This window comes from Bos mutus, chromosome 28 (genome assembly GCF_027580195.1).
Source record: "Bos mutus isolate GX-2022 chromosome 28, NWIPB_WYAK_1.1, whole genome shotgun sequence".
In the NCBI taxonomy this organism is placed as follows: domain Eukaryota; kingdom Metazoa; phylum Chordata; class Mammalia; order Artiodactyla; family Bovidae; genus Bos; species Bos mutus.
Genome location: NC_091644.1, coordinates 16,486,202 through 16,503,455, shown reverse-complemented (window position 1 = coordinate 16,503,455; position 17,254 = coordinate 16,486,202). Strand labels below are relative to the sequence as shown.

General features: G+C 41.2%; 1 protein-coding gene across 3 annotated transcripts in view; it reads right to left on the bottom strand.

Annotated features, from left to right (window-relative positions):
• Nucleotides 1-16,828, bottom strand: part of P4HA1 (prolyl 4-hydroxylase subunit alpha 1) — a 105,918-nt gene extending 89,090 nt beyond the window's left edge. For 2 of the 3 annotated variants that reach the window (XM_070364429.1, XM_005910145.3), the window contains exon 1: nt 16,154-16,828. The gene's annotated coding sequence lies outside the window, so the exon portion shown is untranslated. The remainder of the gene's footprint in view (nt 1-16,153) is intronic. The other variant, XM_005910146.3, reaches the window with a different exon arrangement.
• Between the last annotated feature and the right edge of the window lie 426 nt (nt 16,829-17,254).

The window sequence follows — 17,254 nt, the reverse complement described above, 5'->3', positions numbered from 1 at the left end:
GGCCAAACTACAGTGGAGGTAATGAAGATAATGGTGACCTCCCTCAAAAGATGCCATGCATGTACTGCTATACTCAGTGCCCCCAACCCTGCAGCAGGCCTCCACTGACCCACGCCTCGGCTGGAGACTCCTGGACACTCCCAGGCAAGCATGGGTCAGTCTCTTGTGGGGTCACTGCTCCTTTCTCCCGGGTCCTGGTGCACACAAGGTTCTGTTACGTCATTATGGAAATGTAAATGAAATACCGCTATGAGATACCACTTCACAGCCCCTAGGATAGCTATAGTAATAAAAAGAGTAAGTATTGACAAGGATGTGAAGAAACTGGAATACTCATACATTGCTGATAGGAATGTAAAATGGTGTAGTTACTTTGGAAAACAGTTTTCCTAAAAGTTTTAGGAACTTTTCAGTTCCTAAAAAAGTTAAACATGGAGTCACCATATGACCCAACAATTCCACTACTAGGTCTACACCCAAACCAAATGAAAGCACATATCCACAGAAATATTTGTACAGAAATGTCCACAGCAGCATTAATTGCAAATAGGTGGAAACAACCCAAATGATGACTGAATAAACAAAATTTGATATAACCATACAATGGAATCTTATTTGACCATAAAAGGAAATGAAGTACTAATACTGCTACAATACAAATAAACCTCAAAAACATTATGTTACATGAAAAAAAATCTACAGACATTAAAAAGAAGCATATTAGTGATTGCCTAGAGCTGGGGAGGAGAGAGAGAGTGACTGCTAATAGATCTGAGGTGTCTTTTTGGAGTGATTTATTTGAAAAAGGATTAAAATTGATTGTCATAATGGTTACACAACTCTGTAGATGTATTAAAATCCACTGAATTGTACACTTTAAGAGGTAAATTATATGGTATGTGAATTATATCTCAATAAAGCTGTTTGAAAAAAAAGGAAATCAAGAACTTTCTTGGTGGTACAGTGGATAAGAATCTGCCTGCCAATGTAGGGGGTACAGGTCTGATCCCTAGTCCAAGATCAAACCTGCTGCAGAGCAACTAAGCAACAAGAGAAGCCACGGCAATAAGAAAACCACACATGGCAACTAGAGGGTAGCCCCTGCTCACAGCAACCAGAGTAAGCCTGCCCAAAGCAAAGACCCAGCACAGCCAAAAATAAAATCAATGAATAAAATTATTTTAAAAAATCAACATAAACTCTCATTTCACTAGGTAAATCTGGGAGTAGGAATGCTAGGTTCCACAGTAAGCATATATAGTGGTGGTGGTTTAGTGGTTTATTTGCTAAGTCATGGCCAACTCTTGTGATCCCACGGACTGTAGCCTGACAGGCTCCTCTGTCCATGGGATTTTGCAGGCAAGAATACTGGAGTGGGCTGCCATTCCCTTCTCCAGGGGATCTTCCTAGCCCAGAGATCAAACCCAGTCTCCCACATTGCAGGCAGATTCTTTGCGTTAAGCCACCAGAAAAGCCCACCCATATGTATGTTTACCTTCATAAAAAACTGCCAAATGTTAAAGTCGCTATACTGTTTTCATTGCCCGTGTCAACAAATGAAAGCTCCAACTGCCCCATGGTCTTGTCAGCATTTGGTATTGTTTTTTTTATTTTTCCTTTCTTCCTTCATTTTTCTTAATGTCTTAATTTTCTCACTACTGGTTTCTCATTGTGGTTTTAACTTACAACTCTTCAATTATCAATGATGTTTAGTATCTTTAGGTATATTTACTTGCTATCCATATTCCTTTTTTGGTAAAGTTTCTACTTAAATCCTTTTGTCAAATTTTTAATTAGGCTGTTCACTTACTATTGAAGGTTGTGAGTTCTGTAGATATTCTGGATACAAGTTTTCTGTTAGATATGTGATAGGAGAATATTAACTCCCAGGTCTGTGACTTGCCTTTTCACTTTCATAACACTCTTTCAAACAGCATCAGATCAGATCAGATCAGCCGCTCAGTTGTGTCCAACTCTTTGCGACCCCATGAACTGCAGCACGCCAGGCCTCCCTGTCCATCACCAATTCCGGAGTTCACTCAGACTCACGTCCATCGAGTCAGTGATGCCCTCCAGCCATCTCATCCTCTGTCGCCCCTTCTCCTCCTGCCCACAATCCTCCCAGCATCAGAGTCTTTTCCAATGAGTCAACTCTTCGCATGAAGTGGCCAAAGTACTGGAGTTTCAGCTTTAGCATCATTCCTTCCAAAGAAATCCCAGGGCTGATCTCCTTCAGAATGGACTGGTTGGATCTCCTTGCAGTCAAGGGACTCTCAAGAGCCTTCTCCAACACCACAGTTCAAAAGCATCAATTCTTGGGCGCTCAGCCTTCTTCACAGTCCGTACATGACCTCACATCCATACATGACCACAGGAAAAACCATAGCCTTTGACTAGACAAACCTTTGTTGGCAAAGTAATGTCTCTGCTTTTGAATATGCTATCTAGGTTGGTCATAACTTTCCTTCCAAGGAGTAAGCATCTTTTAATTTCATGGCTGCAATCACCATCTGTAGTGATTTTGGAGCCCCGAAAAATAAAGTCTGACACTGTTTCCACTGTTTCCCCATCTATTTCCCATGAAGTGGTGGGACCGGATGCCATGATCTTCGTTTTCTGAATGTTGAGCTTTAAGCCAACTTTTTCACTCTCCACTTTCACTTTCATTAAGAGGCTTTTGAGTTCCTCTTCACTTTCTGCCAGAAGGGTGGTGTCATCTGCATATCTGAGGTGACTGATATTTCTCCCAGCAATCTTGATTCCAGTTTGTGTTTCTTCCAGTCCAGCGTTTCTCATGATGTACTCTGCATATAAGTTAAATAAACAGGGTGACAATATACAGCCTTGACGAACTCCTTTTCCTATTTGGAACCAGTCTGTTGTTCCATGTCCAGTTCTAACTGTTGCTTCCTGACCTGCATACAAATTTCTTAAGAGGCAGATCAGGTGGTCTGGTATTCCCATCTCTTTCAGAATTTTCCACAGTTTATTGTGATCCACACAGTCAAAGGCTTTGCCATAGTCAATAAAGCAGAAATAGATGTTTTCTGGAACTCTCTTGCTTTTCCTATGATCCAGCGGATGTTGGCAATTTGATCTCTGGTTCCTCTGCCTTTTCTAAAACCAGCTTGAACATCAGGAAGTTCACGGTTCACATATTGCTGAAGCCTGGCTTGGAGAATTTTGAGCATTACTTTACTAGCGTGTGAGATGAGTGCAATTGTGCAGTAGTTTGAGCATTCTTTGGCATTGCCTTTCTTTGGGATTGGAATGAAAACTGACCTTTTCCAGTCCTGTGGCCATGGCTGAGTTTTCCAAATTTGCTGGCATATTGAGTGCAGCACTTTAACAGCATCATTTTTCAGGATTTGGAATAGTTCAACTGGAATTCCATCACCTCCACTAGCTTTGTTCCTAGTGATGCTTTCTAAGGCCCACTTGACTTCACATTCCAGGATGTCTGGCTCTAGGTCAGTGATCACACCATCGTGATTATCTGGGTTGTGAAGATCTTTTTTGTACAGTTCTTCTGTGTATTCTTGCCATCTCTTCTTAATATCTTCTGCTTCTGTTAGGTCCATACCATTTCTGTCCTTTATCGAGCTCATCTTTTGCATGAAATGTTCCTTTGGTATCTCTGATTTTCTTGAAGAGATCCTAGTCTTTCCCCATTCTGTTGTTTCCTCTATTTCTTTGCATTGATCGCTGAAGAAGGCTTTCTTATCTCTTCTTGCTATTCTTTGGAACTCTGCATTCAGATGTTTATATCTTTCCTTTTCTCCTTTGCTTTTTGCTTTTCTTCTTTTTCACAGCTATTTGTAAGGCCTCCCCAGACAGCCATTTTGCTTTTTGCATTTCTTTTCTATGGGAATGGTCTTGATCCCTGTCTCTGTACAATGTCACGAACCTCCATCCATAGTTCATCAGGCACTCTTGTCTATCAGATCTAGGCCCTTAAATCTATTTCTCACTTCCACTGTATAATCATAAGGGATTTGATTTAGGTCATACCTGAATGGTCTAGTGGTTTTCCCTACTTTCTTCAATTTAAGTCTGAATTTGGCAATAAGGAGTTCATGATCTGAGCCACAGTCAGCTCCTGGTCTTGTTTTTGCTGACTGTATAGAGCTTCTCCATCTTTGGCTGCAAGAATATAATCAATCTGATTTTGGTGTTGACCATCTGGTGATGTCCATGTGTGAGTCTTCTCTTGTGAGCTAATTCCTAAAATGCCGACATTCACTCTTGTCATCTGTTTGACCACTTCCAATTTGCCCTGATTCATGGACCTAACATTCCAGGTTCCTATGCAATATTGCCCTTTATAGAATTGGACTTTGCTTCTATCAGGGACTTCCTGGTGACTCAGGCGGTTAAGCATCTGTCTACAATGTGGGAGATCTGGGTTCGATACCTGGGTCAGGAAGATCCCTGGAGAAGGGAAACGGCAATCCATTCCATTACTATTGTCTGGAAAATCCCATGGACTGAGAAGCCTGATAGGCTACAGTCCATGGGGTCACTAAGAGTCGGACACAACTGACCGACTTCACTCACTTGCTTCCAGCACCAGTCACATCTACAAATGGGTATTGTTTTTGCTTTGGCTCCATCTCTTCATTCTTTCTGGAATTATTTTTCCACTGATCTCCAGTAGCATATTGGACACCTACCGACCTGGGAGTTCCTCTTTCAGTGTCCTATCTTTTTACCTTTTCATACTGTTCATGGGGTTCTCAAGGCAAGAATACTGAAGTGGTTTGCCATTCCCTTTTCAGTGGACCACATTTTATCAGAACTCTCCACCATGACCTGTCCGTCTTGGGTGGCTCTACACAGCATGGCTCATAGTTTCACTGAGTTAGACAAGGCTGTGGTCCAAGTGATCAGATTGGTTAGTTTTCTACGATTGTGGTTTTCAATCTGTCTGCCCACTGATGGAGAAAAACAGAGGCTTATGGAAGTTTCCTGATGGGAGAGACTGAATGAGGGGGAAACTGGGTCTTGTTCTGATGGGCGGGGTTATGCTCAGTAAATCTTTAACAATTTTCTGTTGATGGGTGAGCTGTATTCCCTCCCTGCTATTTACCTGAGGCCAAACTACAGTGGAGTAATGAAGATAATGGTGACCTCCCTCAAAAGATGCCATGCATGTACTGCTATACTCAGTGCCCCCAACCCTGCAGCAGGCCTCCACTGACCCACGCCTCGGCTGGAGACTCCTGGACACTCCCAGGCAAGCATGGGTCAGTCTCTTGTGGGGTCACTGCTCCTTTCTCCCGGGTCCTGGTGCACACAAGGTTCTGTTACGTCATTATGGAAATGTAAATGAAATACCGCTATGAGATACCACTTCACAGCCCCTAGGATAGCTATAGTAATAAAAAGAGTAAGTATTGACAAGGATGTGAAGAAACTGGAATACTCATACATTGCTGATAGGAATGTAAAATGGTGTAGTTACTTTGGAAAACAGTTTTCCTAAAAGTTTTAGGAACTTTTCAGTTCCTAAAAAAGTTAAACATGGAGTCACCATATGACCCAACAATTCCACTACTAGGTCTACACCCAAACCAAATGAAAGCACATATCCACAGAAATATTTGTACAGAAATGTCCACAGCAGCATTAATTGCAAATAGGTGGAAACAACCCAAATGATGACTGAATAAACAAAATTTGATATAACCATACAATGGAATCTTATTTGACCATAAAAGGAAATGAAGTACTAATACTGCTACAATACAAATAAACCTCAAAAACATTATGTTACATGAAAAAAAATCTACAGACATTAAAAAGAAGCATATTAGTGATTGCCTAGAGCTGGGGGAGGGAGAGGAGAGTGACTGCTAATAGATCTGAGGTGTCTTTTTGGAGTGATTTATTTGAAAAAGGATTAAAATTGATTGTCATAATGGTTACACAACTCTGTAGATGTATTAAAATCCACTGAATTGTACACTTTAAGAGGTAAATTATATGGTATGTGAATTATATCTCAATAAAGCTGTTTGAAAAAAAAAAGGAAATCAAGAACTTTCTTGGTGGTACAGTGGATAAGAATCTGCCTGCCAATGTAGGGGGCACAGGTCTGATCCCTAGTCCAAGATCAAACCTGCTGCAGAGCAACTAAGCAACAAGAGAAGCCACGGCAATAAGAAAACCACACATGGCAACTAGAGGGTAGCCCCTGCTCACAGCAACCAGAGTAAGCCTGCCCAAAGCAAAGACCCAGCACAGCCAAAAATAAAATCAATGAATAAAATTATTTTAAAAAATCAACATAAACTCTCATTTCACTAGGTAAATCTGGGAGTAGGAATGCTAGGTTCCACAGTAAGCATATATAGTGGTGGTGGTTTAGTGGTTTATTTGCTAAGTCATGGCCAACTCTTGTGATCCCACGGACTGTAGCCTGACAGGCTCCTCTGTCCATGGGATTTTGCAGGCAAGAATACTGGAGTGGGCTGCCATTCCCTTCTCCAGGGGATCTTCCTAGCCCAGAGATCAAACCCAGTCTCCCACATTGCAGGCAGATTCTTTACCGGTTAAGCCACCAGAAAAGCCCACCCATATGTATGTTTACCTTCATAAAAAACTGCCAAATGTTAAAGTCGCTATACTGTTTTCATTGCCCGTGTCAACAAATGAAAGCTCCAACTGCCCCATGGTCTTGTCAGCATTTGGTATTGTTTTTTTTATTTTTCCTTTCTTCCTTCATTTTTCTTAATGTCTTAATTTTCTCACTACTGGTTTCTCATTGTGGTTTTAACTTACAACTCTTCAATTATCAATGATGTTTAGTATCTTTAGGTATATTTACTTGCTATCCATATTCCTTTTTTGGTAAAGTTTCTACTTAAATCCTTTTGTCAAATTTTTAATTAGGCTGTTCACTTACTATTGAAGGTTGTGAGTTCTGTAGATATTCTGGATACAAGTTTTCTGTTAGATATGTGATAGGAGAATATTAACTCCCAGGTCTGTGACTTGCCTTTTCACTTTCATAACACTCTTTCAAACAGCATCAGATCAGATCAGATCAGCCGCTCAGTTGTGTCCAACTCTTTGCGACCCCATGAACTGCAGCACGCCAGGCCTCCCTGTCCATCACCAATTCCCGGAGTTCACTCAGACTCACGTCCATCGAGTCAGTGATGCCCTCCAGCCATCTCATCCTCTGTCGTCCCCTTCTCCTCCTGCCCACAATCCCTCCCAGCATCAGAGTCTTTTCCAATGAGTCAACTCTTCGCATGAAGTGGCCAAAGTACTGGAGTTTCAGCTTTAGCATCATTCCTTCCAAAGAAATCCCAGGGCTGATCTCCTTCAGAATGGACTGGTTGGATCTCCTTGCAGTCCAAGGGACTCTCAAGAGCCTTCTCCAACACCACAGTTCAAAAGCATCAATTCTTCGGCGCTCAGCCTTCTTCACAGTCCATACATGACCTCACATCCATACATGACCACAGGAAAAACCATAGCCTTTGACTAGACAAACCTTTGTTGGCAAAGTAATGTCTCTGCTTTTGAATATGCTATCTAGGTTGGTCATAACTTTCCTTCCAAGGAGTAAGCATCTTTTAATTTCATGGCTGCAATCACCATCTGTAGTGATTTTGGAGCCCCGAAAAATAAAGTCTGACACTGTTTCCACTGTTTCCCCATCTATTTCCCATGAAGTGGTGGGACCGGATGCCATGATCTTCGTTTTCTGAATGTTGAGCTTTAAGCCAACTTTTTCACTCTCCACTTTCACTTTCATTAAGAGGCTTTTGAGTTCCTCTTCACTTTCTGCCAGAAGGGTGGTGTCATCTGCATATCTGAGGTGACTGATATTTCTCCCAGCAATCTTGATTCCAGTTTGTGTTTCTTCCAGTCCAGCGTTTCTCATGATGTACTCTGCATATAAGTTAAATAAACAGGGTGACAATATACAGCCTTGACGAACTCCTTTTCCTATTTGGAACCAGTCTGTTGTTCCATGTCCAGTTCTAACTGTTGCTTCCTGACCTGCATACAAATTTCTTAAGAGGCAGATCAGGTGGTCTGGTATTCCCATCTCTTTCAGAATTTTCCACAGTTTATTGTGATCCACACAGTCAAAGGCTTTGCCATAGTCAATAAAGCAGAAATAGATGTTTTTCTGGAACTCTCTTGCTTTTCCTATGATCCAGCGGATGTTGGCAATTTGATCTCTGGTTCCTCTGCCTTTTCTAAAACCAGCTTGAACATCAGGAAGTTCACGGTTCACATATTGCTGAAGCCTGGCTTGGAGAATTTTGAGCATTACTTTACTAGCGTGTGAGATGAGTGCAATTGTGCAGTAGTTTGAGCATTCTTTGGCATTGCCTTTCTTTGGGATTGGAATGAAAACTGACCTTTTCCAGTCCTGTGGCCATGGCTGAGTTTTCCAAATTTGCTGGCATATTGAGTGCAGCACTTTAACAGCATCATTTTTCAGGATTTGGAATAGTTCAACTGGAATTCCATCACCTCCACTAGCTTTGTTCCTAGTGATGCTTTCTAAGGCCCACTTGACTTCACATTCCAGGATGTCTGGCTCTAGGTCAGTGATCACACCATCGTGATTATCTGGGTTGTGAAGATCTTTTTTGTACAGTTCTTCTGTGTATTCTTGCCATCTCTTCTTAATATCTTCTGCTTCTGTTAGGTCCATACCATTTCTGTCCTTTATCGAGCTCATCTTTGCATGAAATGTTCCTTTGGTATCTCTGATTTTCTTGAAGAGATCCCTAGTCTTTCCCATTCTGTTGTTTCCTCTATTTCTTTGCATTGATCGCTGAAGAAGGCTTTCTTATCTCTTCTTGCTATTCTTTGGAACTCTACATTCAGATGTTTATATCTTTCCTTTTCTCCTTTGCTTTTTGCTTTTCTTCTTTTCACAGCTATTTGTAAGGCCTCCCCAGACAGCCATTTTGCTTTTTTGCATTTCTTTTCTATGGGAATGGTCTTGATCCCTGTCTCCTGTACAATGTCACGAACCTCCATCCATAGTTCATCAGGCACTCTTGTCTATCAGATCTCGTCCCTTAAATCTATTTCTCACTTCCACTGTATAACCATAAGGGATTTGATTTAGGTCATACCTGATGGTCTTATGGTTTTCCCCACTTTCTTCAATTTAAGTCTGAATTTGACAATAAGGAGTTTATGATCTGAGCCACAGTCAGCTCCTGGTCTTGTTTTTGCTGACTGTATAGAGCTTCTCCATCTTTGGCTGCAGAGAATATAATCAATCTGATTTCGGTGTTGACCATCTGGTGATGTCCATGTGTAGAGTCTTCTCTTGTGTTGTTGGAAGAGGGTGTTTGTTATGACCAGTGCATTTTCTTGGCAAAACTCTATTAGTCTTTGCCCTGCTTCATTCCATATTCCAAGGCCAAATTTGCCTGTTACTCCAGGTGTTTCTTGACTTCCTACTTTTGCATTCCAGTCCCCTATAATGAAAAGGACATCTTTTTTGGGTGTTAGTTCTAAAAGGTCTTGTAGGTCTTCACAGAACCGTTCAACTTCAGCTTCTTCAGCGTTACTGGTTGGGGCATAGACTTGGATTACTGTGATATTGAATGGTTTGCCTTGGAAACGAACAGAGATCATTCTGTCGTTCTTGAGATTGCATCCAAGTACTGCACTTCGGACTCTTTTGTTGACCATGATGGCAACTCCATTTCTTCTAAGGGATTCCTGCCCACAGTAGTAGATATAATAGTCATCTGAGTTAAATTCACCCATTCCAGTCCATTTCATTTTGCTGATTCCTAGAATGTCGACATTCACTCTTGCCATCTCTTGTTTGACCACTTCCAATTTGCCTTGATTCATGGACCTGACATTCCAGGTTCCTATGCAATATTGCTCTTTACAGCATTGGATCTTGCTTCTATCACCAGTCACATCCACAGCTGGGTATTGTTTTTGCTTTGGCTCTATCCCTTCATTCTTTCTGGAGTTATTTCTCCACTGATCTCCAGAAGCATATTGGGCACCTACTGACCTGGGGAGTTTCTCTTTCAGTATCCTATCATTTTGCCTTTTCATACTGTTCATGGGGTTCTCAAGGCAAGAATACTGAAGTGGTTTGCCATTCCCTTCTCCAGTGGACCACATTCTGTCAAATCTCTCCACCATGCATAAGTTCTTAATTTTGAAGGTGAACATAGTACTGATTTATTCATTTATGGATCATGCTTTTGGTGTCTAACTTTTTGCTGATTTAAAAAAAAAACAAAAAACTCTGCTCAATCTAAGGTCCAAAAGATTGTCTTATATTTTCTTCAAGTTATTTTCTAGCTTTAGGTCTTCTTTTGAGATCTATGAACCATTTTGAACCAGTTTTTGCATAGACTATGGGGAATTGTTGCACTGAGGCTATAATAAAGAAAAATTTTCTATTTTGATGTTTGAAAGCTAACTGCCTTAAAGCCCACTTCCCTCTCCCTTTGCCCCACATCTGGATAAGTCAGTATGAAAGCCTGGCCATTCTCTCCACTATCAATGGGAAGCTAAAACCATGAAAATCCCACACACGGGAACTATCACACTCCAGGTCACAATGAAAATTAAACTCAACCACCCTACTTCACTTTTGCTTCATTCTGGACTAAACCTAAGACCTCTCCTTAAGGAATCCTTTTGCGTTGACCTGGTGAGTAAACCTTATTTCCTATTTCATATCCATTGGTGCCTTTCTGTCATCTGTTAAAATATTTATACGAATTCCTGAGCAAGGGGCTGCCCAGTGTCCAACAGAGGATATTAGATGCCCAAATAAGACGGAGTTTTTTTATATATGAACATACAACTATTCCAGATTATCCTTTCTCTACTGAATTGCCTTAGTACCCTCATCAAAACAAACTGACCATTTTGCATGTCTGATTTCTCTATTTTTTTCCATTGATCTATAAGTTTGCCTATTCGCTATCTTTACTCTTGAGTATTGCAGTAATATAATAAGTTGAAATCACAAGTTTTTCAACTTTTTTGTCTTTTTCAAAATTGTTTTACCTTTTTCTAGTTTCATTGTTTTCCTATATCAATTTTAGAATCAGCTTGTTACTTTCTATAGGAAATCCTCTCCTCCTGAGATCTGGCTGGAATTGCATTGACTCTATAGATGAGCTCAGGACAAATGGTTATCTTAACAATATTAACTCTTCCAACACATGAATATGGTATCTCTCTCCACTTATGTAGGTATTCTTTGGTTTCTTCCATTAATGTCTTATAATTTTCATTATATAAATCTTGCACATGTCTTGTAAAGCTAATACTAAATATTTTACAAGTTTTGGTGCTATTGAGATGGTACTTTAAAATTTTTATTTCCAATTGTCCTTGGCTATTATATAGAAATACAACTGATTGTTATATACTGACCTTCTATCCTTCAACCTTGCAGAATTCACTTATTATAGAGTTTTTTTTTTTAAAAATCTTTCTGCACAGAAAAAGATTTTCTGCACAGACATTCTGTCCACGATTAGAGCCGATTGCTGCCCTTTGAAACACACTGTTAAAAGAATTAAAACAAGCCACAGTCTGAGAAAAAATATTTCCCTATCACATATGCAGCTATTCCACTCTTAGACATTTATGTCAGAGAAAAGAAAGTATATATTCCTCCAAAGACTTATATGTGAATGCTCATAGTAGCTTTATTTATAATAGTTAAAAGCTGAAAACCACCCAAATGGCCGTCAATAAGAACATGGACTAAAACAAAGTTTTGCAGTATATCCATACAATATAATATTATCCAACAATAAAAAGACACAAACACATAATAATATGGATGAATTTCAAAGCACTAATACTGAGTTTAAGAAGCCAGACATCCTCCCCCCACCACAAGAAGTACATACTATATGAGGGGTCTCAAACAGTAGGACACGACTGAGTGACTGAACTGAAAGTCCTTTAATTGTTATCAGATTGATTAAAAAAGCCCAATTCAATCCCCTAGAAAATTCTTAGTGGGAAGAAAAAATGACTAGTATAAGAATTTTTACTGTCATGTGTTTCTTTTCCAAAATAAAAAAAAGTAAAGGTAGAAAGAAAACTAGTTAAGGTTTTGCTAAACAGGTAGATAAAATAAAATAAACCACTAAATTTCAGGCTTCTCTTCACAATATTTACAGTGAAGAAATAGTTCAAGTGCTCAACAAGAAAAAAAGACAGAGTATATTAACTTGATATAATATCACTATTTACATGAAAAATATGCAAACCAAAACATGGACACTAAACATGGACATTTATATAAAACACTAAGCAGGAAGTTTAAGAAGTCCAAGAGAGTACTCACCCACTGATGACAACTACATAAGAAACATAAATCTCTATATTGTTTTTGTCAATGCACAACCAAATGCACTAATAGTCACACTGATCATCCAAACAACCTCAGAAAAAGGAATGTTTTTCATTATATCAAGTTCAAAACTGTTGGAGTAAACGTAATGAAATCCTTTGAGTTTCATTAGTTTTTACTGAAGCACAATTATTTGGCTAGAAAAAACTAATGAGAGAATAGCTTTAATTTATACAAATAAATTTCATAGGGTAGAAACATAAATGAAGCTTTAATTAATGAAGCTTTCACAAAACCACATACCCACCTTATTTGGCTTGTCTCATATATTCATTTACTATACACACCCACACACTCGCACCTTATAATGTAATTCTAAGATTCAAGATCTTAGGACTTCCCTGGTGGTCCAGTGGCTAAGACTCCAAGCTCCCAATGCAGGAGGCCCACTGGGTTCCATCCGTGGTCAGAGAACTAGATCCCACATATCACAACTAAGAGTTTGTATGGCACAATGGCCTGGTGCAGCCAAATAAACAAATATTTTTTAAAAGATTCAAGATCTCACTGTAAGAAGAGCAATAAAGTGTAATGCCAAGGGTCTATGCAATTTATTTACCTTCAAGCATTTTCCACTTTTAGAGCAGAACCAAAGATATGTTACAATATGTAAAGGGGTGAGGGGAGGCCAACATGATGTATAATTACCTAGGCAATTAAGCAATTCAACAATTCTCCAACTAACTTATTCACTTTGTTAAAAACTATTCTCTGCACAGTTGTTCAGTCATGTCAGACTTTTCGTGACCCTTCGGACTGTAGCCCACCAGGCTCCTCTGTCCAGGGAATTTCTCAGGCAAGAATACTGGAGTGGGTTGCCATTTCCTCCTCCAGGGTATCATTCCCAACCCAGGAAACGAACCCATCTTCTGCACTGCAGTCGGATTCCTTACCGTTGAGCCATCCAGGAAGCCCTAAAAACTCTTTTAGCCAAAGTTTACTAGGGTAATCTATACAGTCAAGGCCAGTCAGATACAAAGCCTAGATCGATTTTCCAAAATATTCAAGAAATCCTGCCTCAAGATACCTAGATGCCTTTATTCTGTATCTCTTTTTACTTTTTAGTTCTTAACAGGGTTAGGGTTTTTAGAATTTACAGATGCACTTATGGAGGGAGAGAATTTCTGTAAATGGTGATTAAAATTCCACACTGATATGTGTACTTGCATTTTCAGACCCAGAGTCCACACCTTCTATCAGATTTCCAATGGACTTCATGACCACAAAATAGGTTGAGAAGTACTACTATGAATCCCACAGGGACACTTTTCAAATCTAAGTGATGTAATTATATTTCTCCCAGTTGATAACTGCTAAGTAAAATAAGGCATTCTATTCACAGAAGTGAAGGCTCACAAGCTTTAGGCTGCATCCATGGAATAAAAGCAGGAGCTCAAACCTATCTGCCCTATAAAAGATACTGCTTGTCAGTATACAACCCACTCTGAGGTAACAGAAAAGGTTAACATCTCCTTACCAAAAAGCCAAGATTCACCTGCAACAACCTGCAGTACTCTGGTAATACACAGCCTTTTTTTTTTTTTTTTTCATTAGTCTTTTACACTAATTTTTTCTGCAATAATTAAAAGTATATTTTCATTTTTTTCACTATTTTAATTACCAAAATGGCAAATACAATTATCCGCTTACAAAAACCCTTGATTTTCAGTACTTCAAAATAAAACTCATTGTAGGATATCAAAGGAAATAGCATTCTTCACCTAAAGACACAAAGTAATCCTTTTCGTAGTAACTATGTTAAATCTATAAGAATCCTTTGCCATCAGACATCTAAAATATCACAGGACTTAAGGCATAATGTACTAAAACCAAAACTGACAGGACTTTCAAAACTAAGTAACAGGACTTCCCCGGTGGCCCAGTAGTTAAAAATCCGAGGACCTGGGTTTGATCCCTGCCTGGTCTGGAAATATCTCACATGTGAAGGAGTAACTAAGCCCATGTGCCCAACTACTCAAACCCCTGCAGAGCTCTACAAGAGAAGCCACCGCTATAAAAAGCCTGTGCAGGGCAACTAGAGAGTAGTCCCTGCTCACCACAATTAAAGAAAGCCCATGGGCAGAAAGGGAGAGCCAGCACAGCCAAAAATAAATAAATAAAAAAGTTTTAAGGTAAGTAATAAAACTTACACTTCCCACGATTGGGGGGGAGGAAGGTAAATATGAAGTTCATCGTTAAGATTAGGAATTACATTCACAGGCTAAAAGTCAAAGTTTAAAAAAAAAATCACTGAATGTCTACTTAAATTTTAAATCAAGGGAAAAACCCTTATTCAAGGTTGTTCACTTTCAGCTTCTTAAATATTTCTTATTATATATCCGTTTTTCCCACAGATATTTGATCAGAAAAATCCCTTTTAAGTGTTTCATAAATTAAATTCCAGTATTCCCACTATGAAGACTTGAATATTTCATCAGATTTTTAGGAAAAGACTAGCCTCATTCATAAGCTACATATAAATCTAAAAGGGGAAATACGTTTCTTGCCAGAACCTATTAAAAAAAAAAAGAGGAGGCAAAAGTTGATGAAAGAACACTGCTGCCACGTCTTTTCCCTTCCCCCACTCAGTAGTGGCTATTCCATTCCTTCAGAGTGCATTCCAAGGGAAAGTCCAAGAGCCACAGCTCTCAAGAGAAACCAGAAACAGTTAAGTTGAAACTGGCAAGCCTCTTTGGCCTTTTAGATCAATTTCCTAAAAGGAGATCCAGCTTCTGCTTCATCCCTTTCTTAAAGCAAACAGTGCAAAATTCCAAGTCCTGTCCATTCTATCCGGAACGTCTATGTTGTTAGTGTCTACGACCTGACTGCATTTAATATATTCGATTATTTAGGAGAAAATGGTCTTATGAAACCATTCCCCTCGCCCCCTTAAAAACATGCAGCTGCGGGCCATCCATGTAACTCAACTCAGACTTCTCACACAGCCACGGAATTTGATTTACTGATGTGGACTTTTAAAAGCTGCAAATTCGGCTGAGAGAAAGAGAGGGGGAGGGGAGAAGCTCATGTGCCTTTAAAAAATTTTTGTAGCAGAAGAAGGAAGGAAGAAGACTAGCTTCCCAGTTCACCGGAGGATCTGACAGCCGACTTCCTCAACCTAGCTGCCGGAAACTCGCTGCCCGGGGCTACCTCCAGCTGCTCAATCAGCCCGCGGCGCGCAACAGATGAGTTAAACCTGAACTTTCCCGGGTAGGTCTGCTTCCCAGACCCCACGACTCCGGCAGAATAAAAATGCCCGAGCGCTTCAGTCTCTGGTCTAAGCTTTAAAAACCGCTCTCTATTGCCACATGCTAACCATCTGCGGCTGTGGAGGCCGAAAACCCTTGCATACCCCTCAGCTTTGAAGGGAGGGACCCACGTAGGCGAGGCGCTTGGAAAACTCAACAGGGTGATTCCTCCCCAGGAAGGAATATTCAAGAAAGTGCTGGTCCCCGGGGCGGAGACTGAGGCTGCCGCAGCCCTAGCGGTCCGGGGCGCCAACCTGCGAGGCGGTGGAAAGGGGAGCACGGAGGACTGCTAAAGGGCCTCTGGGGCTCCCAGGGGAAACGGGGCTCAGGGCGAGTCTCCAAAGGAGAAAGTACTGAGGCAACAGTAGTAAACTGGGGAGCACACCCCCCGCCCCCGAGCCATACCACGAGAGGGGGCAGGGACCAGACCAGCAGAGCCATCGAGAAAGGCCACGGCTGCCCAAGGACTGCAGCCTCAGTCCCCAAGGTCGGGCGAATGTCTCACCTGGGAAGTGGCACGCGAGAGCTGCGCGTTCTTCAGTACCCGGTCGCCTGCACCCGGCCGGCTACCTACTCCTTTCCCTCAGCCCGCTGGCGGCGCGACTGGGCAGCAGAGGGAGCCAGTTAGCCCTTTTATAACCTCCAGACTGCGACGGCTGCGCTGAGGAGGAGGCGACTGCAACCCTCGCTACGTGAGCTCGATCACACCAGCGGCCCGGCGTCTGCGCAGGCGCCCAGCCCCGGCCCTCTCCGCCCCTACCCGTGGCCCACGGCCCACGCCCCGGACTCCTCACCAGCCCGTGTAGTCTGAGGCCGAGAGGAGGGACCGGCGGGCGGGCCTGGGATGTAACGCGCCTGCGCGGGGCTCTCACCACGCCACCGTCTCCATGGTTACTTGGGATTTGCGCTGCTTCTTTCAACAGGTTGTTTAGAGCCTGAATTTTGGGATCAGCACCTCAATCAGGCCTGAGCGACGAAAGCACCAGCGAGGAAATGTCTTAAATGTGAGAAGAGGAACATAGAAGCGTAGAAAATAGAGCAGAAAAGAATAAGTATTGGGTGGAAAACAACACAGTATATTCTGTCTTGCTGTCTCGGCCCTGAGGCTTTTTGCTTTACCTACCTCTCTCTGTCACCTACACTCATTTTATGTGTATCTTGTTCCATCTCACATCTTTATACTTAATCAGTAGATAACGGACTACGCGCTCCGGAGATTTCTGGGTTCAATTTCTGGCTCAGTCCCATAAAACTATGGGGATTGATCTCTCTGTATCTCAGTTTCCTGCAAAATGAGAATGACAAATAGGTACCTCATAGTACCTTCCTCGTTGTGAGGATTAAATGAGATGATGTATGTAAAGCACTTAGAACATGCTTAGCACACAGAAAGGATTTGGTAATTATTAGATGGTGCTGTAGTGGTCATGTATGGATGTGAGAGTTGGACTGTGAAGAAAGCTCAGCGCCGAAGAATTGATGCTTTTAAACTGTGGTGTTGGAGAAGACTTTTGAGAGTCCCTTGGACTGCAAGGAAATCCAACCAGTCCATTCTAAAGGAGATCAGCCCTGGGATTTCTTTGGAAGGAATGATGCTAAAGCTGAA